Source organism: Mustela erminea, chromosome 6 (genome assembly GCF_009829155.1).
Source record: "Mustela erminea isolate mMusErm1 chromosome 6, mMusErm1.Pri, whole genome shotgun sequence".
Classification (NCBI taxonomy): domain Eukaryota; kingdom Metazoa; phylum Chordata; class Mammalia; order Carnivora; family Mustelidae; genus Mustela; species Mustela erminea.
In genome coordinates, this window is record NC_045619.1 from 60,169,171 (window position 1) to 60,196,640 (window position 27,470).

Consider the following 27,470-nt stretch of genomic DNA (forward strand, 5'->3'; position numbering starts at 1 on the left):
TCAGGTTTGCTTTCAGGAGCTTTTGTTCCCTGAGCGCTTTCCGTAGAGTTCCGGAGGACGGGAATACAAATGGCGGCCTCCTGGTCTCCGGCCCGGAGGAGCCGAGAGCCCGGGGCCCCAGTCCTCAGTGCGCCCTCAGAGAACAGTGCCCAGTAACTCCCGTCTGCCTGACCTCTGGTCGCGCCCCGAGCTCACCGAGCCTGCGACCGATTCAAGGCAACACTGAGCTGTGATCTTACTGTCGGGTCATTCTCTGTAGCCGGCCTTCCCGCTCCAGTACCCGCAAGCTCTGCGACACTCAGACACCCCCAATTCTTCTGTGACCCTGCGGGACCTGAGGCCACGCTGGCCCCGTGTGGGCTTCGCCCCGGTTTAGCCTCTGGAGCCATGTCCCTCAGCGGAACAGACTTTTAAAAGTCCTGATTTTGTGCTCCGTTGCTCCGCCACTTGCCGAGAGCCGGCCCCTCCCCCCAGGGTCTATCTTCCCGTCGCTTTGGATTCACTTCTCCGCCGGTCCTACCTTTCAGAAAGTGGCCGTCTCTCTGTTTCCAGAATTGCTGTTCTTCCTCTCCTCCATCTGCCGATGGATTTGCAGGTGTTTGCAATTTTTAGATAAGCTATCTAGCTGATCTCCTGGTAGCTGAAGTAGTCTCAGCCTGCCACTTCTCCGCCATCTTGACTCCTCCAAAAACATCAAAGGTTCTTATTGTTAGGTGTAAGACTATAGGAAAATGCAAAAAAAAAAAAAAAGTAAAACTAATATTAACTTATATCATTGTAATTTAAAACATTGGAAACTCTGAAATATAATTTATTTTTTAAAAAACTCATTGAGCGTAGTTTAAAGTTGGTTTTCTTGTTGTAAACTGTGTGAGTGAACACCTTTTTTAATGCCTTTCTGACTGTCATCTTCCCTTTTAAACTTGGCTTAGAACACTTCACTCTTTTTTCTTAAGATTTATTTATTTATTTTAGAGAGAGAGGATCGGGCAAGTTGAGTAGGGACAGAGGGAGAGGAAGAGAGTCTTCATGCATACTCCCTGCTAGATGCAGAGCCCTATGCAGGCCTTGTTCCCAGGACCCTGAGATCAAGATCTGAGCTGAGACCATGAGTCGGCTGCTTAACTGACTGAGCCACCCAGGCGCCCCAACATTTCCCCCTTATACTCTGAGTATTGTGAAATATCTCCAAGGGTTCCTTTAATGTGACGTGTTTACCAGCATTGCTTTCTCTCGTTCATTCTTTTCATCACAATCACATTCCTCATTAATGTCAATAAATTATCTTCTGCTAGGTTTCTGTGGCAGCGTATCTAAAGTCTCTTGCACAACAGAAGTGTCAACATTCTCATTCTCTATTTTTTCTATGATCTATTTACAGGTTTTTCTTTGTTTTGTTTTTTGAGAGAGAGAGGGCACTATGGGAGGCAGTTAGAGAGAAGGATGAAGGGAGACAGAGAATGTGATGTAGGCTCCAAGCCCAGCCTGAAGACCGAGGTTGGGCGCAGTCTCACCACCATGATCATGACCTGAGCTGAAATCAAGAGAAAGATGCTTAACCACCTGAGCTGCCCAGGCGCCCCAACCCATTTATGTTGGATTCAAAGTTCATCTCCAACTTTATCACTTTCCACTTATTTGTGCATTTCCATTTTTGTTAGCCAGTTACCCTTCTGTTTATTTATTCTTGTAAAATGTCACGTTGGTTTATTGTTGGAAGACAAGGAGGCAGTACAACCACACACTTGTTTGTGTGTGCATAAGCTGAATTACCAGGTGTGCCATGACCGATCACCAACAAGGTTTGAAAGTGGTGATATGATTGACCGCTTATCATGATGCGTATCTGTTATTTACATAACTGTGAACTGAAGAGCCAGCAGCCAAGTTTTCACATTATGCAGTTACTCATAGTCAGTGTATCATAGAAACTGAAATTTGAACCCCATCTTGGGGGAGCTGGTGTCATTTAACTAAACCGTAGTTACTGAAATGTGTGCATGTTGGAAACCTGCAAAGTAAGGACTCTCCAAGTTTTGAATGGACCCTTTGGGCAATCAGTCCCATGTATCTAAATAACATGGTTATAATTGTACTTTTTGTCGTTCGATCCTCCACTATGGAAGAGGCTGATTTAACCTTCTGATACCACCAACTTTACTGTGGTTCCCATGCATGTCCACACATGAGTATGTACAAACATCTTCTGTCCCTTCATTCTCCCATTAAACTATATCATAAGGTTGGTTTTGTCAGTTAGATCAGACTAGATGCTGCTGCAGTCACAAGCAAGCTCCAGATCTCTGGCTTAAAACAAAAAGGTTTAATTTTCGTATTTTGGGGCTCTAGGAAAGACCAATGCTGGTCCAGGAAACTCTCCAGGACCTATGGCCTGAAGGCAGTGTGTCAACACTTAACGGCTGACGGAGGCTCCATAATTCAGTATTGGTATCCTTTGGGAATTGCATCCTCTTTAGTCAGTTCTGCCGGGAAGGAGAGTGCTGATGGGACCACACAGGTAATCCAAGTCTTCAAACCAGAAGTGACATTGGTAACTTATGTCCACAGCTCACTGGGAAGAAGGACTAGTAGTCAGTGTTCACATTATTTGAACTATGTAAGTAACATTCTTCCCAGAGAAAAGCAGTGTGCTAGAAGTACATTTTCTGTCCTGGTTTTTTTTCCCCTTTGGAATTAAAAATTCTATTTTCCCCATATTTTCTAGGTATTTTCACTGACTCAATGCTTACCACCTTTTAATTGTCTCAATCTCAGTACATTCATATTTGGCAGTTATTCTCAAAACCTCTTCACTTGTGAAATCTCCCCTGGAGATGTCTGAACCGCTTAAATCTGTATCGAGTCTGCCTTACACCCGTGGAGAATTCCCATGTTAGTACATACCAACTCCTTCGTCTTCCATATTAGTATTTTAATTTCTCTCTTATTTTGTGCCTTAGTTTTCTGTGTTCTGTGTTCTGTGTTTTTACTCCTTGCTTATTGTGTCACTTAGGTGAGGTACTTTCTGCACTTGCTCTCAGAGAAAGAAAACCTGGGAAATAATGTATGGTTGTTTTTGAGAAAGCATGCACATGCTCAAGTGCCAGCAGGGGGACGGGCAGAGAGACAAGCAGATTGCGCTGAGCTCAGAGCCCAATGCAGGGCTTGATCCCACAACCTGGACCCTGAGACCATGAACTGAGCTGAAATCAAGACCCTGATGCTTAACAAACTGAGCAACCCAAATGCCCCAGTGTTTGAGGACTAAACGTTTGAAATGTCACAATCCTACCTCATGTTTGAATGAGATTTTTACCTGATAGAATTCAGGAGTAGAAGCCATTTTTCCTCACAGTTGTGAAGTCATCGCTCTAAATTATGTCGCTTATGTTGTTGTGGTTCAGTAGTCACTATGCTTTGATGTGAGGATTTTTGGCTATCTCTCTCTAGAGATCCACAGCATCTCTTTGGTCCCAGTGTTTTGAAATTCTGCAATTTCCTTGCACTTGGCCAATTTTCAACCACTGTTCTGTGACTTCAGTGGGCCTTTTTAATTTGGAAACTTCACATTTTTTTAATTCTACTAAAATTTTTACATTTCTCATTAATTTCCTCCCCTCTCATATTTTTTATATCTTTCTCTGGAACTGAATTGTGAAATACTGGATGCTTTTACTAGTTCTCTCTTTTTTTTTTTTTTTTCTTCCAATCTTTCTTTCTCTGATTTAACTTTAAATTCTGGGACATGTAATGTCTTCTCCCAAATCTCATATTGTATTTTTCTCATCTGCTATCATGTTTTTAATTTTCAAAAGCCCCTTTCCTCCTGATGTTCACTTTAAATATGTAAAATATTAACTTTGAGTTATCCGATGATATTAATGTTTTTGAAAATCATGTCCTTGTGTAGTAATTGCTCCCTACATGATAATTCTTTCTATTTCTTAGAGATGTCTTCGAGTGTTTTGTGATCTTTGCATCTCTCTCTCTAAAGATTATTGAAAGCTATGAGAATGTGTGATAATGGTTTTGGTTGTGGGCTTTTTGCTTGATAACCAGGTCCATCATTTCTTCAGGGAAAGACATTGGTGTTATTGTTAGCTTTAGAACTTTTCTTGTAGCAGGACATATTCTACAAGGGAAAATCCTCAGATCTCCTGCCTGGAGAATAAAAATTTGGTGGCTGGCATTGGGAGAGCCAAGTGGGGTAAAATAAGGTCTCAATATTTAGTGTGTAAATATTATTTTAGTCATCTTGTTTTCTATTTGGGACTCATCCATGTGTCTCATCTGCTCTCCACTGATTATCCTTCTGTTTCACTCTGTTTAGTGATTAAGCCTCTGATATTCCAAGTGAGGAAGGACACTAGAGAATCTCACTTTTTAAACAGACTCTAAGAAATCCTCTTCTTTTTAACTGTGTTTTCACCTCTACTTCCAGTGGTGTTTATTGCTACCAGTATTTAACCCTGTGTACATTCTGTGATGTAAGTCAGGTCAGTTCTCTCAGCTTAGAAATCATCTGTCTTGGTTCTGTTAAAGTAATTACCTTCAAACATTTGTTTTCATCAAAAATTTTACTTTTTTGTTACACTTCTCATGTTGTTCTTATTCCCAATTCCCAAAGCTGTTGTGGCTGTTGTGTTATAGGTATATAAATGGAGTCCTGGCTCAAGGTTGTTTCACAGTGGTTCCAATTATTCTGCAGAAAGACTTTTTCATCTTTCTTCCAGTCCTGTGTATTTATTTGTGTTTGATCTTTTGAGCAATTGCCATTATTTTAGGAAGGGTCAGTAAAAGGTAAATCAGGAACAAAATTGTGCATATCCTGGATAATTAACAGAGAGTAACACCTTCCTTAAAGTCTTAAATATGGAGGGTGATGAGTTTCATTATAGTCCCATTTAACTCATTTATAGGGGCTCTTCCAAAAACAAACAACAATAACAACAACAAAAACATAAATACAGATGAACCATGACCATCATATAACTAAGTCATAATCCCAATTTCAACTGTTGAGCTGAAAATATTAAATTTACTAGAACAATTTAACCCAGCCTATGCCAATTGGTAGGTTAGTATCCACCTGGTGAATGTTATTTTTAACACTCATTTAGAAAGATCAGTACTGGATACCTCAGTTGGTTAAGTATTAACTCTTGATTTCAGCTCAGGTCTTGATCTCAGGGTCATGAGATCAAGCGCCATGTCAGGGTCCACACTCAACATGGAATCTGTTTGAGATTCTCTCTCCCTCTCCATCTGCCCCTCCTTCTGTTCCTGCATTCTTTCTCTCTAAAATAAATATATCTTAAAAAAAAAAAAGTTAGATCAGTACTACTTAATGTTTACATGGCAGGGATAGTAGTACACATTCACATTTTTGTCCTGAACTACATAAATGTCTTATTTTCCATGAAAATGTAGCTCAAAGGGACTTATTATCTTGCTATTTTTAGAACATCTCACTGGCTTCCAAAAGTGACAATAGCATAACTAATTTTGCCAACATGATGTGGTAAGTTTCTTGGATGTCATAGAAAGACGCATATGTGCCAAATAGTGGGTGATAAACCTTACAAAATTTTGCTTAAGTAGTACAACACATAGGAGTCCAGGGATTTAGTGCAAGCTGGGACATACCCTCTGTGGAATAAAGCAAGTTTCACACCTTACAGCTCCTTCAATAATTAAGAAACATATTGCTTACTAGTCCTTGGACATCAAATCAGTATGTAACTTCTTTGTGAATTTTGCTCTGTCACTTGATTACATGACTGGCAGCACATTCCTCACTGAAATTTGATCTACTACTTGGAAAATATGACCTCACAGATCCAATTGTGCTAGAGATGTATGTGGTAGATAATATTCATCTATGTATTATATATTTTATGTATATTACAGCACAGTCCCTTAATGTGTAGAAAAAGACCACTCCTACTGCAGTAAAGAACTAATCACTATGTAAAACCATCTTCCAATGCAATCTTAGTCCCTTGTAGAGATAGATACATGAAATATAATTTGATGCTAGAATCATAATTGTTCATTATTAGCTATGTATTTTAATATTTACCACGTTTGAGGAGGATAGTAGAAATCCATATGATGATGGAAATTTATTTATTTATTTATTGTTTTTTGTTTTTAATTTTATTTTATTTTTTCAGTGTTCCAGAATTCATTGTTTATGCACCACACACCAGTGCTCCATGCAATATATGCCCTCCTTAATACCCACCACCAAACTCTCCCAATCCCCCACCCCCTTCCCTCCAAAACCCTCAGTTTGTTTCCCAGAGTCCGCAGTCTCTCATGCTTTGTCTTTCCCTCCAATTTCTGCCAACTCACTTCTCTCCATCTCCCAAGGCCCTCTGTGTTATTCCTTATGCTCCACAAGTAAGCAAAACCACATAATTGACTCTCTCTGCTTGACTTATTTCACTCAGCATAATCTCCTCCAGTCCTGTCCATGTTGATACAAAAGTTGGGTATTCATCCTTTATGATGGAGGCATAATACTCCATTGTATGTATGGACCATATCTTCTTAATCCATTCGTCCATTGAAAGGCATCTTGGCTCTTTCCACAGTCTGGCGACTATGGTCATTGCTGCTATTAACATTGTGGTACAGATGGCCTTCTTTTCACTACATCTGTATCTTTGGGGTAAATACCTAGTAGTGCAACTGCAGGGTCATAGGGTAGCTCTATTTTTAATTTCTTAAGGAATCTCCACACTGTTTTCCAGAGTGGTTGCACCAACTTGCATTCCCACCTACTGTGGAGGGGCTTCCCCTTTCTCCCCATCCTCTCCAACACTTGTTGTTTACTGTCTTATGAATTTTGGCCGTTCTAACTGGTGTAAGTGGTATCTCAATGTGGTTTTGATTTGAATCTCCCTGATGGCTAATGATGATGAACATTTTCTTCATGTGTCTATTAGCCATTTGTGTGTCTTCTTTGGAGAAATGTCTGTTCATGTCTTCCGCCCATTTTCTGATGTGATTATCTGTTTTTTGAGTGTTGAGTTCGAGGAGTTCTTTATAGATCTTAGATATCAGCCCTTTGTCTGTAGTGTCATTTGCAAATATCTTCTCCCATTCCGTGGGTTGCCTTTTTGTTTTGTTGACTGGCAAATGTACAATTTAGGTCTGCATTAATTAGTCCAGAGTGGAAAAGAGTGCTTTTCTCAACTCACAGCTATTGCTTCTTGGTCAGTTCCCTATGTGTAGGTGTAGGAGGTGAAAAATATTTGGTTCTTGATCCATGCATGGATCAGTTTGATAGAATGATACAAGCTGAAATTAGATTTCTGTAACAGTTATATGCAGACATTATCCTGGTGGGAAGAGCTTCAAGCTGTATATTTGGTTATCAAGTTTGAATGGAAGGACAATAATATCAGGGGAAAATATACAGAGATGTTGAATAGTAGCCAGAAGTTTGACTACTTTGTTGTGAGGATTGTCAAAAGAAGATGAAGTTATATAGAGAGGAGGCATGTAGACAGACCTATGGAAGGGGCACAGAAGTGTATGACTCTTTATGATTCATGTAAATGCCCATCAGAAGACATCCACCTTGGAGATCATATTCAACAATGCTACTACTCATCACCCTTCAATCACACGTTCTTGTTTTCTATGTCTTTCTCTTTCATAGTTCTCTCTCTCTCTCTCTTCTCTCTCTCTCTCTTTCTTTCTTTCTTTTTTTTGTGAATTTTATTTTCTAATGGCTTCCTTAGGATAGTTACATTAAAATTACATTTTCAACATCTTTATTATCTGTAAAAAACCCTAGTGATTGATATTACCTGGGTAGAAAATTCTATATTCTATATTTTCTATAATTTTCCTTTATAAATTTTAAGTTTTGTTTTCTGGGTTTCAATGTTTCTGTTGAAAATCTAATGCCATTTTTTTTTTTTGCTTTTTCTTTGCACATGACCAACTCTATTCATTTGCTCTTCTCTATATATGTTTTTAAAATATTTTCTTTAATCTTGGTGTTCTTAATTGTAAAGATGATGCACATTTTTAAAGTTTTATTTATTACTTCAGATGTTCAGTGAGAACTTTTAATCCAGAAATTTTTGACCACTACTTCTAGAGGTTTTTAAATATTTTCTAAAATATTTTTAAAAATTTTTATCTTACTCATTTTCTTTATTCTCTTCTTCTGGAATTGCATTAATTAAGCACTGGTGTTGCTGTAATATCTTTGAGTTTTCTATGCTCTTTTCTCCTATTTTCAACTCTTTGTATTTTCATTTTTCTTTGTGAGTATTTACTCATTTGTAATTGAAATTCATTACTTAATTAATTATTTTGATAATCATTTAATATACTGGGATTCTTTTGTATTCAATTTTTCCCTTTAAATTACATCTTATAATACTTTTAAGGAAATTAATGATTATTTTTGGAATTTTTATTTTATTTGTGACTTAGCTCTATTTCTCTCAAGTTTGTATGTTTTCCTTATTTTTTGGCATTATTTTGGCTATCTATTCATATTTAAGGGAGACACATTAAGCAGCATTGGGGCCGTGTTGTGATTTTTGTGCATGTCTTATGTATTATTAGAGGAATCCTTATAGGAGCCAAGACTGGAAAGGCCAACAAGGGTTTTACTTTAACTGGTCCCCAAATTTCAATAATGTACATTATACATCTGCTGAAGAAACTGCTGCCTCCAAATTCCAGGGCTGCTTTGCTTCAATTTTTTCAGTAAATAAATATATACTTCCAGCTTGAGTAGGATATTAGAATATTAGTAGTCATCTGAAATGGAAGCATGGGGTCAAGAATATGAGTGCCTGTCTTTTTATTATATAGTCTTTCATCCAATCCATCTGTTTTCAGCACACTTTCAGTCTCGGCCTTTAGAGGTATTTGGTACTCCAAACATCAGCATTAAAGCAATCAGAATAACAGTGCCCTGAATACAGAAATTAAAAGGAAGAAAATGTAGGCAAGCAATATTTTCTTTGTGGAATTCTGCCCAGTGTGATTTTTTTTCTATTTGTGAATTATATAGATAACTGATAGTTAAATACATAGAAAGCAGAGGGAAATAGATAGATAGATATAGATAGATGATATGGGTAATTAGAATAACTCTTGCCTAATCGAGTGACACTACAGTTAGGCTTTTTGAATAGGGAAAATGCTACAGCAACCATTAGTAAACAAAAAGGAGTTTAAATGAGTAAATACACTATCAAAAATAAAATTTTTAAAGCTATCCTTTTTGAAAAAATTAAGATGAAATATTATAGAACATGAAAAGAATGAGAGTATGAAATCAACATTTGCTTGTATTCTCATGGCACTTGGCTAAGGAGATATTCTTGGCCATTAAAAAATTTTAGAAACACACTGAAGTAGAGGTTTATTTTATTAGAAAAGTTATGTGGACCCCATCCTCATGGCATGTATATTTTTTCATTCTTATTTCCTTCATTTAACTTGATCTTTTGGATTTAGGGGATTTAAATATCTGCCTATAATAAATATACAAAACTTTCCTTCTTCCAGACATAAATTCTAATCAAGAAAAGCAATAGGTTATCATAAAGTCTCGGATCTTTTAAATGAATGACATATTTGTGATAATATGGTTTTTTGCATATTATTCTCATTTTTGCATGTTAAGAAACTGAGGTCTTGGAAGAGGGAAATGACAGAAGATCATACATCATATAGAAGAGCATTTGTTACCCTGTGTACTGTTTTATCCAGTGTGCCACAGTGTCTCTAAAATATTATTTTATATCTAATTATTGTTGTTTATTGGGTAGATTAATATATTTCCTAGACAAATGATTATATCTAAAGGCTTCACATAAGCATCTTAAATGTTATTAATATTCTTTCATTGTCTTTCAACAGATGTTTACTGAGTATTATGTGTGTTTGCACTATGCTAGGAATATCATTAGCAGGCAAAAAATGTCAATTGAATACTCCCTTAATATTTGAATTATTTTTTAGTAAGAAACAAGGAGGTATGCTGCTAGGAATTTTTAAAAATTGAATTTCTGCCTCCACCTTCTTGCTCTACGTAAGAGCATCCAAGGACTCCAGCTTCCTCCACTCATGAGAAATTTATTACCGTGCAGCCCAGTCAGAGTAATGTAAATGCTATAATCAAAAACATATTTCACAAGGAATGCATTAATCACAATAGGTTAAATAACAAAAGTTTTAATATTTAATATGTTTTCCTAGAACAATGGAAAAGTTCAGCACCAAGACAAGACTCTAGGTAACATAAGGGAACCACAGCAACATCTTCTGCCCCCTGGGGAGAGCCCTGCACCAGACCCTCCCTTTGTTCCTCACAAGCACCACAGAGAATAACAATATCAAATATCCAATACAAGTAGAGTTTTCAAGGGCCACAAAAATGTCAGTGCAGCATGTCTTTACATGGTCTCTATAGAAAGCACATATTTAAAACAATCCCAGTACAAATTAATGTGTAAAATATTCCTCCTTCCACAGTGAGACTTGCATTACATAGGGAAGAAGAGAATGCCTCAAGTAAACAACTAGATTATAACTTTAAAGAGGTAGTCAAGTGTGGGACAAAAATAGCTCCATGTTTTTATTTATCCATCATCAGCTTCTTAGGAATCTTATTCAGGACACACAAAAAACGTGAAAGCAGGGCTCATTTCTGATGCTCATGCTTTATTTAGGATTCACTTCACAAATGCAATTTTAAAACTAGAATGTATTAGTTCAGTTCAAAAAAAAACAAAAAAACAAAAAAACATTTGATCCCCTATCTGTGTGAACATTTTGCTAGATGCTGTGTGGAAAGATGAACAAGAAACAACCATTGCATTAAAGGTGCTTGTATTCCATTAGGGGAATAAACACAATATAATTTTAATATAATCCAGCAAATAGAATATTAACTAAAACATAAAAGTAAAACAGGTAAAGAATACCTAAACAAATCTGTGTAATTTAGTTAGGAAAAGGCCTTCTGGAAGAGGTACCTCCTAACTTCAATGTTCGAGATAAAAAGTCAAGTAAAGAAAGTAGATAGAACAGTTGAAGCAGAGGCAAAAAACAGTGTGTCATACAACAAGGAAACTTGAAAGTATATTGGTAATAATTCTACAGGTGGGAGAGAGTTTTAGTCTAATGAATAAAATCTCAGGATATAAAACCTGGAAAAACTTGCATCTGTATGCCATGCAGAACTCCTCCCATTATAATTAAACTTACTGAAGAAGCAAAGCTGAAGATAATTTTTAGTTGTTTTTAAGGTTGTATTATATATATAATAATGTTTTTAAGGTTGTATTATATATATAATAACGTATATATATATATAACATGTATATATATACATGTTATTATATATATAAATACATGTTTCAGATCATAATATCAGGTTAGACTGCTTACATAGAAGTGAAAAAACATTGTATTTAGCAGGGTCTTTGAAAATAGTTCATAGTATAATAATAGAAAATCTTTCCTTTTGTACTTTCTCCTGTATTTTCATACATTTAAAATAGAGTACCTTTAATGAATTTTAATATATTTTTACAACCTAATAATATTTATTTTATAAATTCATATGATACATGCAAAATATTTTGCTTTGTATATCTATTTAGTGTCCAACTTGGTTTTATGCAGTACATCATTTTTAATGTATATTTTTAATATTTACTTCAGTTCCCTAGATACAACTCCTAATTTAACTCATAGGGTATATACCTCTATATCTGAAATAAAAATGTTCTTGTTACTTCTTCACCAAGATGACTTTAGGGGCAGTTAAGTGGATGAATGAATCTCTTACCTTGTCACGATATTCGTTCTCACAACGTCCAATAGGGATCTTCTACTTCAACAATATTAAATACAACCAATATTCACTGAGACCCTCTTCTAATCACTTAACTCATCATAACTCATGCAGTCCTCACCACAGCTCCAGGAGATGGGTGTTATTATTTCTTCATTTTAAAATCTGAGTCCCATGGAGGTTAGTGTGCCCAAGTTCACATCAGTAGTAACACAACAGTCTGCTCAAACCTTTGGATTTCAAAAACTGAGTTATGTGTGGTGCTTCTGAGCATCCAGCATAATTTTATGAAGATGATGAACCAATGCAGAATAAAAAAGAGCTTATGTAAGTATTTTCTAATTGACTTCCAGCACCATTTGGGGGCTGTACTTAATAGATTTGTTTTATTTTTGACCCTCATTAAATACCTAGAAGGTTTCTGAGACCTAATTACTATTTATCAAGAAAATAACATCAAGTTGCCTTGTATTCAAGGACCAAACAACGGGATCACTTTCTAGGTGTTTTTCATGCGTTCAGAAGAGGTGAAGGCAAGCAGAATGACTGCAATGGGCTGTGTGGGAAGGACATATTTTTATTTCAGTTATACTCCCCTAAGTATGAGATTTCCATTCAGAGGACTCTAGCGAGGCCATGAATTTAACCAAGGGTATAGCAGTGGTTCGTTTCTATAACAGAGGAGAAAACATAAGTCAATACAGCCCAAAAGACCAGCATTTTAAAATGAGTAATGGTAGCTGATGAATCAATTGTGCCTATTACCATGTTATAGTAATAAGAGAGGAAAAGGATGCTTGGAGTTGAAGGGCAGTAAATATGGAACAAATAAACTAAAATGGTATAACAAAGAACACAATCAACCTATGGGATATACTACTATGGAATGTAATATCATTGAATAATGTGGATGGATTCCTCAAACATTCAGACAATTTTATGGCCATAGGCTACATTTGTCTTCATATAAGTTAAAAAGATGGTAATCAAATCTCATGCTCCTGGAAGGAAAGTGATTGCCTATTAGACATTATTTTTAGATAATGGTTTTATTTGTTTTCTTCTGAATTATAAGATGGTGTAGGGAGGATATTAAATTGCTCTTTATTCTTTGGTGTTTTTTTGTTTGTCCCACTTAGTGGCATTTACCTCGTATTACTTTATATCACAGTTATTTGTGCACATATCCAAATGTTTTAAATTCTTAAATTGTTAACTCCTTATTGGGAGGAGCTACACCTATTCAACCTCTGTTTTCCAAACAGCTGATAAAGGGATTTACATATGATAAGGGATCAGGAACTCTATGCTCTGTGCTCTTTTCTTTTAGGGAGAGTGTGCCATCGGAAAGACTGGAGGGATAATTTTAACATTCTTCTGAAATGTTGCTTAGAAAAAGGGAAGAGTGGGGTGCCTGGATGCCTCATTTGGTTAAGCACCCAACTCTTGGTTTAGACTGAGGTCATGACCTCAGGGCTGTGGGATCAAGGCAAGGGCTCTACTCTCAAGGCTCAGTGCAAAGTCCGCTTGGGACTCTCTCTCTCTCCCTCTCCCTTTGCCCCTCCCCGCTCTCACGTGCCTGCATTCTCTCTCTCTCTAAAATAAAAAAATAAATCTTTTTTAAAAAAAGGAATAGTTCTTCCATCTATATTTAATTATAAGTAACTTGATTAATGGTATGTATTTTGTGGTTTTAATTTTTCATTGAATTCATTACTTTTTTTCCTGAGATATAGAGTAGAATGGAATAGATACAATTTTAACTTACAGAAGAGAAAACTGAGCACTAAGAATGGCGTCACCCTCCCTATCTAACTGTTGAAGGTAAATCCAAGAATCTAATTTCTACCCTGTAGTCTTCCTGTGTGTCTCTCTTGTATCCTCAGCAATTTACTTAATCCCCAGAACTGAAGTATTTTACCAAGTCAAGTAAATGGAGTCCCAAGGTAAATCTTGATTTCTCTCATCAAACTTTCAGTGGTGTGCTTCCTATTTTACTAGTATAAATTTTGCTTGGACATTTAGACACAATTTTGGAGAAAAAAATGGGAGAAGACACCAGTAATACTAGTAAGAGTGGCCTGGTTGTGTAATATTAAAATGATTAAGTTGTATAATCTAGAATTAGAAAACCCTTTAAAGACAAATTTGAAAAATTCTCCCTGCGTATGTGCATGTACAAATAAATAGTAAGAATCTGCAAGATCACTGAGAAAAAACTACTCATTTCTCTATAGACCACACACAGAAGCATGTGTCTTTAATTCTCTAGAGAAGCAGGCTAGTTAGAAAGCAATGATTACCTGACCACTTACTGAAAAGCAAACTTTATAACCTGTTGCCATATATAACACCTTGCCTAGAATACTTTATTGATGTTTCAAACTTAAAATGACCCAAACTCTTGAAATTTCATCCCAAGCCTCCTCTGCCCAACTCTCAACATTTTATTAAATAGCAAGTACATATTTTCAGTGCTCAGACTGAAAATCTTGGCTTTTTATTCTCTCACACTCTGCATAAAATCTATTAGCAAATTCGTGCAGTTCCTTTTTCAAAATTAGTCTGGGATCTGACCTCACCTCCACTTGGACAAGCTGCCAGCCTAGCCTCAAACCCACCAGCTACCACCAGAACCACCACAATAGCCTCCTAACTAGACACCCTGCCTTCTCATTCATCCTATGAAAGGATCCAGAATTATCCCTTTATAACAAAAATAAGATTATATTAATCCTCTAATCTAGACCAACCCTTGGCTTCCCATCTCATTTATAATAAAATCTGAAGACAATATTTTTCAGGGCCCTATGTGATCTGAACTCCGGTTCCCTTTCCAACTTTATTTCCTATCCCACATTCCCTCTCTCACTTTGATTCAGACATGTTGCTTTCCCAGACTACTCACTTTTAATGCTCTTCTGCTAGATATTCAAAGCCTGCATATTTTATTCTGATCACCCATCACCTCCTCAGAGAAGTCTTGCGTGATTATCTCTAACCAAAGGAGGAACCCCCATTACAGTGATGCCGTTCATTAGTACTGACATTATGTTTTCATTGATTTGTTCCTTGTCTAAGGTCCGTACCAGAATGCAATATCCATGAGCACAAGGACTTTATCCACTGTAATATCCCTAATACTAAGAAGAATTACTGTCACATAATAAGTAATCTCTATATATATTGGGTGAATTAATGAACACTATATTTATTTATATTTATGTAAAAGATGTCTAAACAATGAATACATTGCTTGCTAAACTGAGTTCAGTCAATTGGAATACATGCACATACATACAAATGTACTCCTAATTTGTTAATGTTTAATTAGATAAGTGGCAGTTTAATTGGAAGGAGAAAGCAATATAACAAGGTAATGATAAAACAGAGAGATGTAAATGAGTAAGTAAGAGAAGAGAAACTCAAAGAAAACCTGGAAGGAAAGAAGACAAATTAAAATAAGGTGAATCATTAGACTACACCTCAGAAGAAGACGTTGTATATTTGAAGCGGACGAGTAAATCAAGAGAGAAATTTGTAAAGACAGGAGATAGCTATATTTGATGAAGAGTGTATATTGGGTTGTATCGATGGACCACACAGAACAGATAGGCAGCCTGGACTGCACAACCCCAGTTACAATGTGCTCCTCAGAGTGATTTTCTTCGGAGCCCTCTGCCTCCCCAAGACACCCTTCCTGGAACAAATGAGAGCAGGATTGCTAGCAGTGTTAAATGACTCTGGCTCCTTTTCTCCCCCCCAGATTCTTAACAATGATAGTTTCTCAGCTCTGTAAGTCAAATCATGACATCTCTTTAAACTCATACATATTATTTCCCTAGTGCCAGAAGTTGATGTGTCATGGAAAGATGGCCTACAGCTATGCCTTATAAAGCTGAGAAAAATAAAGTACGCGATGTTCCTCCTGTTGTCAGGCATTCTCCTTATAACTAAACCATGCTGTCCCCCTTCATTCTGTTTGTTCTGACAAGTTTGCATGTCAGGCCATCTATTTCCTTTCAGAGTGCTCTGTTGATAAAGTGCTTGGTCATACTAAAAGTCCTGGAGAGCTCATCAGTGCAAGATTTTCACTGAACCAGCTGCTTATAAAAATTTTTCATGGCAAGTCAGCAAAGTGTAAGCGTGCAGCCATTGCCCGATTGCAGCTGAAATGAATTGGCCGGGCAGTTGTTTTGTGGGCTGTCTGTAACTTACACTAAATCAAATATGTTCAGTGCTTCAATATATTTATAAAGTCACCTCTTGAATCCTAAGGAGAACTCTGAAAATGCTTCCCCCCCCCTTTTTTCTATTTAGAAAGTCTTTTCCCCTTTTTTGCTATTTAGAAAGTGATCATCATAACAACTAAATTCTGCTTTTTTGAACTTTATTGACTCTTGATGTTATGAAGACACACCTCCAGAAAAGTGTTTTTCCATGCAATATAGGAAGAGATGAAAAACTGATTATCTAAAGATGCTGTGTGGTTTGCTATACTCACTTCTGAATATCAGACTGACTACTCATGGTTAGCAAAATTAGCAAAATCACCATGGTTTTAGGCCACAGATCTCTGATTGCTTGCAGATACTCAAATCTGAGAATGATACTCCTTGGATATAAAGATTCTATGGTATAACAACCCTATGTATATCTCAGTCTGTCTTGTTTTCTTGAACAGTGTGGAGTGTCCTACATTAAACCAAGAAAAGTGGAAGCCAGTTATCAAAAAAAAAAAAAAAAAGTTAGTGAAAAGTAAAATATTTTAGGTCAGTGTAGCACAAAAACAAACAGAGACCTGGAGATAATTTGATGAATTTCACTATTCTAGGTGATATAGGAAACTAATGAGGTTAAATCATTTCAATTTGTATTCAGTTTACCCAATTATGAATGGTTCATAATTAAACTTTTGTCCCAAAGTTATTGACATAATTTGGCTTCAGAAAACTAGACTAAAATGGATTTACATGTACACTAACTGAATTCTTAAGATAATTTTTAGATTAAAACTCATTAAGAGTTAAGTGGTCATACATTTTAAACATCTAAGGTTATGCAGACTAATAACTGAAAATTTTGACATTTTCCATGGAATTGTAAGAAGATAATTAGATTGCCCAATCAAGTCAAGCTTCCATTAAAAAAGAGAAATTAACCTGGAAATGTTTTTCTTGCAAAAAAAAAAATTCTTTTAAAACAAGGAAAATATTTATACTGGTTGCTCACCTAATTCAAAAATAACAATTAAAGTCCATCTAACACTTCATTGTGGGTTATTCCTATCCATTCTTTGGGAACATAGGGGGGGACCCTTAAAACAATAACATATATGTTCCTTAAAATTGCTAGAATAAATACAGAGCACTCATTTGAGTTTAAGACATCTAAAAAACATCCCCTCAATGTTTCTTCTCCTAACTAATGAAACTTTCATGGAATCATAGGGATTAGTGAGAAATTCACAAGCTGTACACTCAGCAAGATATAATTAATACATCTCAGAGGTTATATACTGTTGGCATTCCAGTATTAGGAAGTTTTTTTTTTTTTTAATCATTTCTTTTTCTAAAACAGATTACTATGCATGTCTAAAATTAGATGGTAATTAGATAATAGTAATACATAAACCAATAGTACACTTGTAGGAAAAGCATTAAATTTAATAACATCCACTGCAACTGAAGAGAAGCATCAGATCTAATTTCCTATGAGATCCAGACCATTTAATCTTTGGCAGCAAGAAGAAAACTCCACTCATTCATTCATTTATTCATTTTTCCCAGTAAATATTTCTACTATCAGATGGCCTGAATTTACCCCATGACAATATATGATTTTGAACCCATTACTTAACATCTCTGAACCTCTGTTTTTTAATCAGTTAAAAAAAAAATGGACATAATGATAGCAATGATTTCGTAGGATTTTTTTAGGGTTAAATGAGTTAATTCATGTCAAACCATTAGCAGAGCTCCTGACATTTTGAAAACATATAATAGTTATTATGACATTTTAGACATTATATTTTCGTGTTCCCAAAATGCCAACAGACCCTGAAGCTATAAAAGTAATAAAGGGGTGCCTGGGTGGCTCAGTGGGTTAAAGCCTCTGCTTTGGCTCAGGTCATGATCCCAGGGTCCTGGGATCGAGCCCCGCATCAGGCTCTCTGCTCAGCAGGGAGCCTCCTTCCTCCTCTCTCTGCCTGCCTCTATGCTACTTGTGATCTCTGTCTGTCAAATAAATAAAATCTTAAAAAAAAAAAAAAGAAATATGAAAATAGCTACAAAACTGTGATTTTGTTTAGTGATACAAAGAGATGGGAGCCTCTGTGAGAGCTTTAAGAGGGAGTCTGTCATAGTTAGAATGAATAGAGTTGTTTTTGTTTTTATTTTTGCCTTGTTTGGTTCTGTTTTTAAAGACCAAAAGAAGAGATGAACAAAGCACATTTAACAATAGAAGCATATTTAGTTTAAAAAGGTCCTAGGATAATTGTCATTATTGCAAAAACAGCATCTACAAGTGCGGGAAAATTTCCATTTTTCTGGTCATGGAGGGAGATATGTGAACTACGCTTAATAGGAAAGCATGAAAACAATCCCTCTCCATGAAGAAATGATCAGCATAAGAGGTACATGCAGTCACAGACTCATGGCATTTAAATAAAAGGCCCAGAAGCTGCAGCATATGCAACCTTTCCCATTAATATTAAGGAAAATTCAGCCTTCCATGGAAGCCAAATGATCCATGCTCAGGACAAGTCTAAGTTGAGCAGAGCACAGGGGGCTTGGTGAACAAGAGAGGGTGAAACCCTCAGGATCTACAAACAGATGACAGCCAGTCTTCTCAGTGGTCTTTGGAAAGGCAAACTTGGAAGAGTCCTGGGGCTCCCCATGTTCCTCTGAAAGAGAAGCAGGACATAGCATTTCACCAATTTTACACACAGTGTTGATGCCCCCAAATTAGTAAAAGAATTGAATAAGGTGCTCAGCTGCTAGGAGCCCGGAGGATAAAAACAACAGGGCGTGCAGGAGGGGCCTCCGATTCTCTCTGAACTGTTCACTTAGCCAGCATTTTGGACTTTTTGAAAATTATTCCTTAACGCACTTGCTAAATACATAGCTTTCCAGATACCTATCCTTAAGATTTTAATTCATTGGACTCATAGTGGGACCATTTTAAAAACAGCCCAGTTAAATCTTACCCAGAGAAAATCTTAGGGAGAACTGTAGTTAACCACACTAGTTATGGTTTGTCAAAACAAAACAAAACAAAACATAACAGAGACAGAGAGAAAGACCGGTGTCTAAGGTCAGGGAATATATCACTTATACATTATTTAATAAATACATTTAAGTTGAAATGCATAAAATTCTTGTTCACAATGTGGATTGCCTCTCTCTCAACAAATTGTCTTATTTACTCATAAAGTCACAAGTTCAAGAACTCCAAGATATTCTTCTAGAGATACCACTACAGGGCAGATGTAGCATTAAACTTGTGGTAAATAGAATGAACATTATTCTTATAAATTTCTGTCTGAAGTGCTTTCCCCCAATTTCTTAAATAAATAATGTTAGGGGTGCCTGGGTGCTCAGTCGGTTAAGCATCTCCCTTCAACTCAGATCATGATCCCAGGCTCCTGGGATCGAGCCCCAGGTCAGGCTCCCTGCTCAGAGGAGAGTTTGCTTCTCCCTCTCCCTCTATCTCTCCCTTCTGCTAGTGCTCTCTCTCTCTCTCGCTCGCTAATAAATAATTAAAATCTGAAAAATAAATAAATAAACAAACAAATAAATAAAGTTATACACTGAGCAGACGGGTATAAGTATTTTTTTTATTTACACCATTTATACATATAATATATGTCAATCAATGCTCACTCATATTTTTCAGGTATGCTATGTATTTTGCTCCGTCTTAGCAATGTTTATTACAGTTGTTCCAGCCTATAGCTTTGAGTTGGTTCAGCCACCTTACATCTTTCCTTCCTTCACATCTACACCTGAGAATCCTAGAGGCTGGTCAGTATTGCCAAGCCTGAAGGAACTGTACACTTGCAACTCAGAAGTTAGGAAATGTCATCCCTTAAATAATCTCCTATGACTTTCAGTTCCTTGGTGCATTAATACTCTTTTCTTAAATTGAAAATCCTAAAATTCTATGGGAGAATATTTCCAGAGTTTTGCCAAGATTTAGAATCTGTGACTCCTTATCAAGACAGGTTGATTTATGCTATTAAATTGTCCCAAACATCTTAAAAACCCAAGTCTGTTGCTTCAGAGACAAACTTTACACTAATATATGTGTAAAGTGTGTGTTCCCATTTTTGTCTTCCATTTCAGGTTGTAAGCTGAGTACATCCATACAGCCCTGGGTCCACTAGACCAAACCATACATACACTGTGATGTTCCTGTTATTAAGATGATTGAACTTTTAAATCATTGCTATTTTTCTAAAATCTGCATAGGAAAAATAGATGTGAAGAAAGCAAGAAAATAAAATCCACCTATCTCACAATGTTTTAGCATTTTCATTTCCATATCTCTTCAAAGAGCTTGGCCTAATTTGGATTAGGTTTCCATCTCAATAGGTCTGCCCACCTATGCTAATTCAACTTTGCCTTAAGTAGCATAGATATCAAAAGTATCTCCTGCTGCTTAAGTATATTGCACTCTTCATTAAGGAGTGAGGGAATATGTACAGGGTAATGAGAACCCATGTGAGTTTCACAACCGTCACGAAAATCACTTGTTTTTCCATGGCTGTTCCTTGTATGCCAATTTCAAAGCCCCTGCCAACGTACTTCTTTCTCTTTCTCTCTGTCTCAATTCTTTGACAAAAAATTCTCTCTTAATGTGATGGCAGTGCATTTAAATGTTAAATAAGAGTATCTGTATATTAATTAAATGTAATCCTAGTAACTTCAGTTTGGGAAAATGTTTGTCACGCATTATGCATCCTATTTGCTGATGAAAACTACGGGATAAGAGCAACCACTCCTTTCTTATTCTAAACAGATCTGTTCCACGGATTTATGCAAGTATGTAGGAACTTGAGAGTTATCGCAACTACGCTCATGTAGCAAACATATTTTGATATCTACAAAAATAAGTTAAATGACAGTTCTGGTTGTGTTTGCTTTTTAGATGGTCTAGTATAACCTAAATGAAATTAAAGCCCGATATTTTACTTACACATGCATCTCTAAAGAACTAGTTCTTTTTTCTACTGTTATATCTCCTGTACCTGTTATACTTCTTAGGAGAAGGAAAGAATGGAGGCATTCCAGAGATAGAAAAGAATTACTTATCCTGCTAAAGGAAACTCGAGGGTCCACCATAACTCAATGACATACCAGATAGACAATGGGCCAGTGGCCAATATTTTACCTTTACCCTCCTAAAGAATGTAGAGGTATAGGTCAACCTAACTACCTCCATAGGGATGGGACAGATACATCAGATTTTCTTTCCTGCAAGGTATCTTAATTTTTGTACAAACAACTGGCCTAGCCTCCGATTTACATAGAAATCTCACTAAAAATAAGAATATGGAGCTTCTCCTCAGGCATTCTAAATCTTAATATTTTTGCTGGATCCCACAAACTTATAGTTACTATAGAACACTGGTGTCAGAAAAAGAAACTGAACAGAGGTTATTTATTTAGAGGTTTGGACAAGAAATCACATTTTAGTATCCTCACCTATTGTTCTCACAGTTACATTATACTGATGAATATATTCTATGAAACACAATACTAAGAAAGCATCTCATCAAACCACAAACTCTTTACACTGTAGCCTTTGATAAACTGTGACACATTCAGCATTTCCATTGTACATCTGTGTCCATCTCCACACAGAAATTTGGAGAAATGATTTAGCTCTCTTCAAACACTACACGAGGTATTGTGTGTGTCTGTGTGTTTGTGTATTCCCATTATTCAATCAGATTTACAGCAAAATAATTTCAACAAATTCTAAACCATTTTGCTTTGAAGAAATCAAAAATGTTATGTAAAATATACAATCCACTGTTTACTAATTATGTTTTTATTTTAAAAAACTCATCAGGAATTATAGCACCACTTGGTTTAACTAAATTTGTTGTATGTGATCCTTATCCTTTAGAATCCTTATATATATATTTTATATTTATTTAGAATATATATATATATAGATTTGTTTAGGATATATATGCACACACATATATATATTGTATAGAGTTATTTAGAAAATACATATATTCGCATAGTAAAAAAAATACTGCATATGTGAGAAATTTTCAAATTCCATTTTGTATACATTTTTCATATGTCCTACTTAACTAAAACAAACTTCTTTAGCATTAGTATGCCATCTAGCTTTTTAATGGTTTGTAAAACACTTTAGGGTTACTTTGAATATAATGGAAGGTGCTTGAACCTAGTAGGGATCTAACACAGAACTTTCCATACAGAAAGAAGAAAAGAAAAAAAAAAAGGGAAAGGCTGTGATTTGCTTGCCAATTTCTTCATTATGTGAGAACCAGAGTGTTAAATCCTAAGCTAAAGTTGGTCTGAATGAGAAACACTGACACATTTGCTGTTTTCTTGCTTTTTCAGTGTCTGGCAGCATCAAGACGGTGAGATTCCCTGATTTAAGTTCTGCTCAATTGTGTCCTTGCTCACAAAAGCAGAATACATCCAACCCAAGAGTTATTTTTTTTTTAATCCTTCTTTTTATAAGTAATTCAAGTTTTCATTTTGTACTCTCTTTAAAGAAGCAAAACAAAAACACAAAGCAAAAAACAAAACACACAAAACCCCAGAAAGGAACCTAAAACTTCGCAGCATACCTCCGTACCACTTAGGAGCAGCAGCGCTATCACATTGCTGCTGCCACCTAGTGGCTTCCCGGTGAAAAGTCTCTGTTGCTTTGGGAGGAAAAAACTGCGCGAGGCTTTTCAAACCACTAAGGGGTTGATGTTGATTCTCCTCCTGTGTTTAGTCTCCTTCTCACCAGAAACATGCTTTAGCGAACAGAAGAAAAATATGTCCTATTCAAAAGAATTCTAAGTCCTTCATCAACAAAGAACAGAAAAGCTGATAAATTACAATAAAGTGTTGGGGAAATAACACTGACTCCTATCTACATTACATATACACCCTTCCCAAATCCCCCTTTTTTTGTGTGATTTAAGATTTCCTATTGCTATTTCAGGTAGTAGATATACAAGCTTCCACAGAGTAAAAAAATTGAGGGGAAGAAAGGAATGGATGAAAAGAATGATGATATGTCAGAGATAAGCTGAGTTTTGTCTAGCAATTAGTTGCTTACTAGGTCCTAAAAGTGGTGATTATGGTTATTGTATTTGTTGTGGGCTTTCCCCTCTGGACTTCTGTTTCTACTCTCTCTACCATACAGAGAAGAATTAATATTATGAATGCCAGTTATTCATCAAGTAGGACAAATGAGCCAACATCCTTTGACATGATTAGACAAAATAAGAACATCCCTACTCTTCTTCCCAGGTAATTTGATGTGAGGATTAATTTATTAACTGATTTTCTGAAGGAATGAGTGACCATTAAGTTAAAATAGAATGGGTGTCTGGACAGAGGGGAACAGAAGTGCCATAGGCAATATAAAAGCAGAGGACCCAGTGCATGTTATATACTAAGGCAAAATGACTGAAAAGTTTACCAGAATCGCTAGAAGTATTTTGACCACTTTCAACCTCTCATTGCAAAATTTGGCTGTAATTGTCAGCTATTCATGTTGCAAATATCCCCAAATATCACACTATACATGGAGTTTGTATGGCCATGAGGTCTTTGTCATGGACAATAAGGTGTTAGTAGAGACTCACAGACACTATACATTTTAAACTTTAATGCTAAGATAGAATATGATAATGATAGAATGGTAATTCAATCAATGCTTGATGTTAAACAATAAGGATACAATAGTGAGACTAGAAATCACTCCAAGTCTTTAAACAGAGGGAATTTCATGCCAGGGATTATCATACAAGGGATAAAATACACGAGAATCTCCAACCCCAAAATTTGCAATTGCAAGAAGCTGCTACCACTCCTGTTCTTGATCATCGGAGGAAAGAGTCAATGTTGAAGAAGCCAGAACCGTCCAAAAAAGGGCGGGGAAGATGTAACTATTGCTGTAGAAGCAGAGAGAAAAACCCTAGTGGCTCCTTTCTATTTGCTCCACCTCCCATCCCCAACCCCCCAGTCTTACAACAAAGCCTTCAACTGACTGAAAAAAAAAAAAAAAAAAGTTAAAAGCCAGGTCACATGAGAACCTGAAACACAACCTGGGATGATCAGTACCTAATACAGGATAGAGCCAAGAAAGACAAAGGAAGGAATTTAAGATCAAAACAAGTCAAGAACTGGCATAAGGACAGTATGAAGCCAGTGAATGAGAGGGCTGTCAAAGCGGCAGAACCCAAGCCATGAAGAAAGAATAGAATGCGAAGAGGAGCCAACAACATGGGGCTGGAAAAGCAGGACAGACTCAATAGGACAAGCAGGAGACAATGAGGAGAAGACTAGACCATTGGAAAAGAGCATGGCTTGTCTAGACACATTTGGAGAGTCAGGAAGCCTTGACAGCTAGAATAAGAAGTTTGAAATCAGTCCATGGACCAGCACTTCCGAAACACTGCTACAGAGGATGCTAGTTCTGGAAGCCGCTGAAAGATTTTGCTTGTATGAAGGGTGTCATCATCAAGAGTTTAGGAAATTTCAGGGTTTCCAGAGTTTTTTCTATTTGATTTTGCATTTGTTTCTTGTTTGTTTGTTTGTGATGCATCTCAAGCGCCCAGTGTTTTGTCACAGGCACTCTGAAAAAAACCACTAAAGAATTTGGAAATCCTGCCACTTAATACACACTTAACCCACTGAATGAGGAATGAGATGTTTATAAAGCAACTAATCCCCAAAGACTGAAGTAAGGTAAAATACTATTACAGTAAGCTATAGTGATTCAGATTTCAAGTAATTCAGAGTTTGTGATCTATTAGCTGGAACTGGGCTATCAATTGATAAAGTGTTTTTTAAAAAATAATCAAGTATTAATGGATTTTAACATGATAGATATGATCTGAAAAAAGAAAGCTGATAATTACAAATAAGTTTTATTTATTCACTAAGGCACAAATGGCAAAGCCTCTTATTAAGTCAAGAGTTTTAGTTGCCAAAATATTTGTAATTTAAAATTTAAGATTATTCTAAATGAAATTGCTACCTAATCCAGAAAGTGTTCTAGTTATGGAGACCTCTGTTTCGAAGGTCAAAGTGAATCTTAATAAAAACTTTTTATAAAACAACTGGAACAAACCCCATTGTCCACAGGTATCCAGTAATGGGTAGGAAAGAGTTAATATCAGGCTTATAGCCAGTTCCTTCCCTTCTTGGGCTCTTGTAAGGTCAAGAGGAAGCATGACTTTGGACAAACCTCCCTGAAAATATTATTCATAGAGTGCACTAGTGAAAAAACAGGAACCTTGCCTATAAAATGTTTCAGGAGGATGTACCTGATGGGTCTGAATTGTCTGGAATTTATGATTTATGGAGCATAGAAGGCTGGGGAATAGTATTCACATGAAGTATGTAATTAGTAGAATACAAAACAAGGGTTTTTCCAAAACTAGCATGGCTAATTTTTATGATCAATATTCCTGCACGTATTACTCATAATCCTCATATGTTAACCCCAAATGGAAATGTGAATCAATGTGGGAGAATGCAGCAAGGAGGAGCTGCGTTTGACAATTTGAGCTCCTCCAGGGAAAAAATGTCCTGCTCTTTACCTAGACCCTCTGAATCATTAGTAGATCTTGTTGTTGATTAAGAGCCATGGTCTTTTCCTTAGTCTGATTTGACAATGTAGCTATTTTGTAGTAACATAGATGAGAGAGTTGGTGTGATGAACTTAGAGACCTATACATTATAATGACCTACACCGTCTAAAAAAGAAATAGAGAGGTTGAAAACATAGTGAGTATTTGTCGCTGGGATAGTTACTTGTGTATTCTTGGTATGGAGTGGCAAAGACCTTTAGTCAAACTACGGGAGACAGCCTTAACAATGGAATTTGGGGTAATAGATTTAGATTTGGGGAAATTGGGTAAGTGAATAAAGAATACAAGTAGAAAGAAAGTTAGTAAAGGCCTACTGTTCCCTGGTTGCTGGTAGCAGTCCTAGTAAAAATCTAGACATGTATAAGAAGACTAGAACAGAGGAAGAAGTAGTAAGACTCTCTTTTTTTTTTTTTTTCCTTGATTGAATAAAGACATTGTAGTCAATCACAATCCAGGTGAACTGAAATTCCAGAGATTATGCCATGAAGACTGGGACACTTTGTATAGAAATACAAGCACAGCCTGACAAATTCCTATTAGCATGAATTCTCAGAGTAAATGATCAGAGAGCAAATCACTAATTTTATATGCAGCTGAATGAAAGGAGCTTTTTGGGTTATGGCTGATCCCCAAGTGGCTGAAAACCATTGTGGAAAGATACTTTCAGATGGTTTGATAGCTAAAGTGTTGCAATGGGTTAAGGTAAATTTCTGCAGCTTACACCAAAAGAAGTAATTTCCCTACACTCTCTTTGGCCAACAAATGGAATACTATTTTCTGAACAGTGTGTAGGAGAAAACAATCCAGGTTTGTCTATGATGATCAGAAAGATACACCATTTAATTTAATGCCATTTACACAGATTATGATAGATGCAAAAGCATGTAATTAACTATTCTCTTGGAGCGGGTGATAGAGAGGCAAGAGTAAGAATATATTCAGAAGACAAGAGATCTGCTAGATCAATGACCACGAATGGGGCTAACGAATGGGGAAAAAAGACTTGCGCTACCCAAAAAAGAAGGTACACTCTGAGGGAAAAAGAAAGAGAGAAAGAAAGAAGGAAAGAAAGAAAGAAAGAGAGAGAAAGAAAGAGGAAGGAAAGGGAGGGAGGAAGGAAGATAGAAAAAGAGTGAGTGGAAATGTGATTGGGGAAAATATTAGGTATTCCATGATCGTATCACGGTCAGTGGAATGGATACTGTGTGTGAGGGAGGGATTCTGTGTTTGTCACACTCGCAGAAATTTGACTGAGTCAGCCCTTTCCCCTGTTTGAATTGGACCTGATAAAATGGAACCTTTGGAATTGCCCAAGCCCCTTTTGGATTTAACTGTTAAGCAATATAGAATTCTGGGGTGTCATAACTCTGATAAAGGAAACAGTAGGAGGTGGAGTAGAGTGAGTATTCTGAACTCCCTTAAGATAGCCCGTCTGGCCAGCATATAAGGCAGATATTCACGGAGACCAAGAGTGCATTATCAGGGGTTAAATAAAGTGCTCCCCTTTATTTATTTAGCCATGACCAATATGGGAAATACTACATAAAAAGTAGTAGAAGGGGGCGCCTGGGTGGCTCAGTGGGTTAAGCCACTGCCTTCGGCTCAGGTCATGATCTCAGGGTCCTGGGATCGAGTCCCGCATCGGGCTCTCTGCTCAGCAGGGAGCCTTCTTCCCCCACCCCCCATCTCTACCTGCCTTTGCCTACTTGTGATCTCTCTCTCTGTCAAATAAATAAATAAAATCTTAAAAAAAAAATT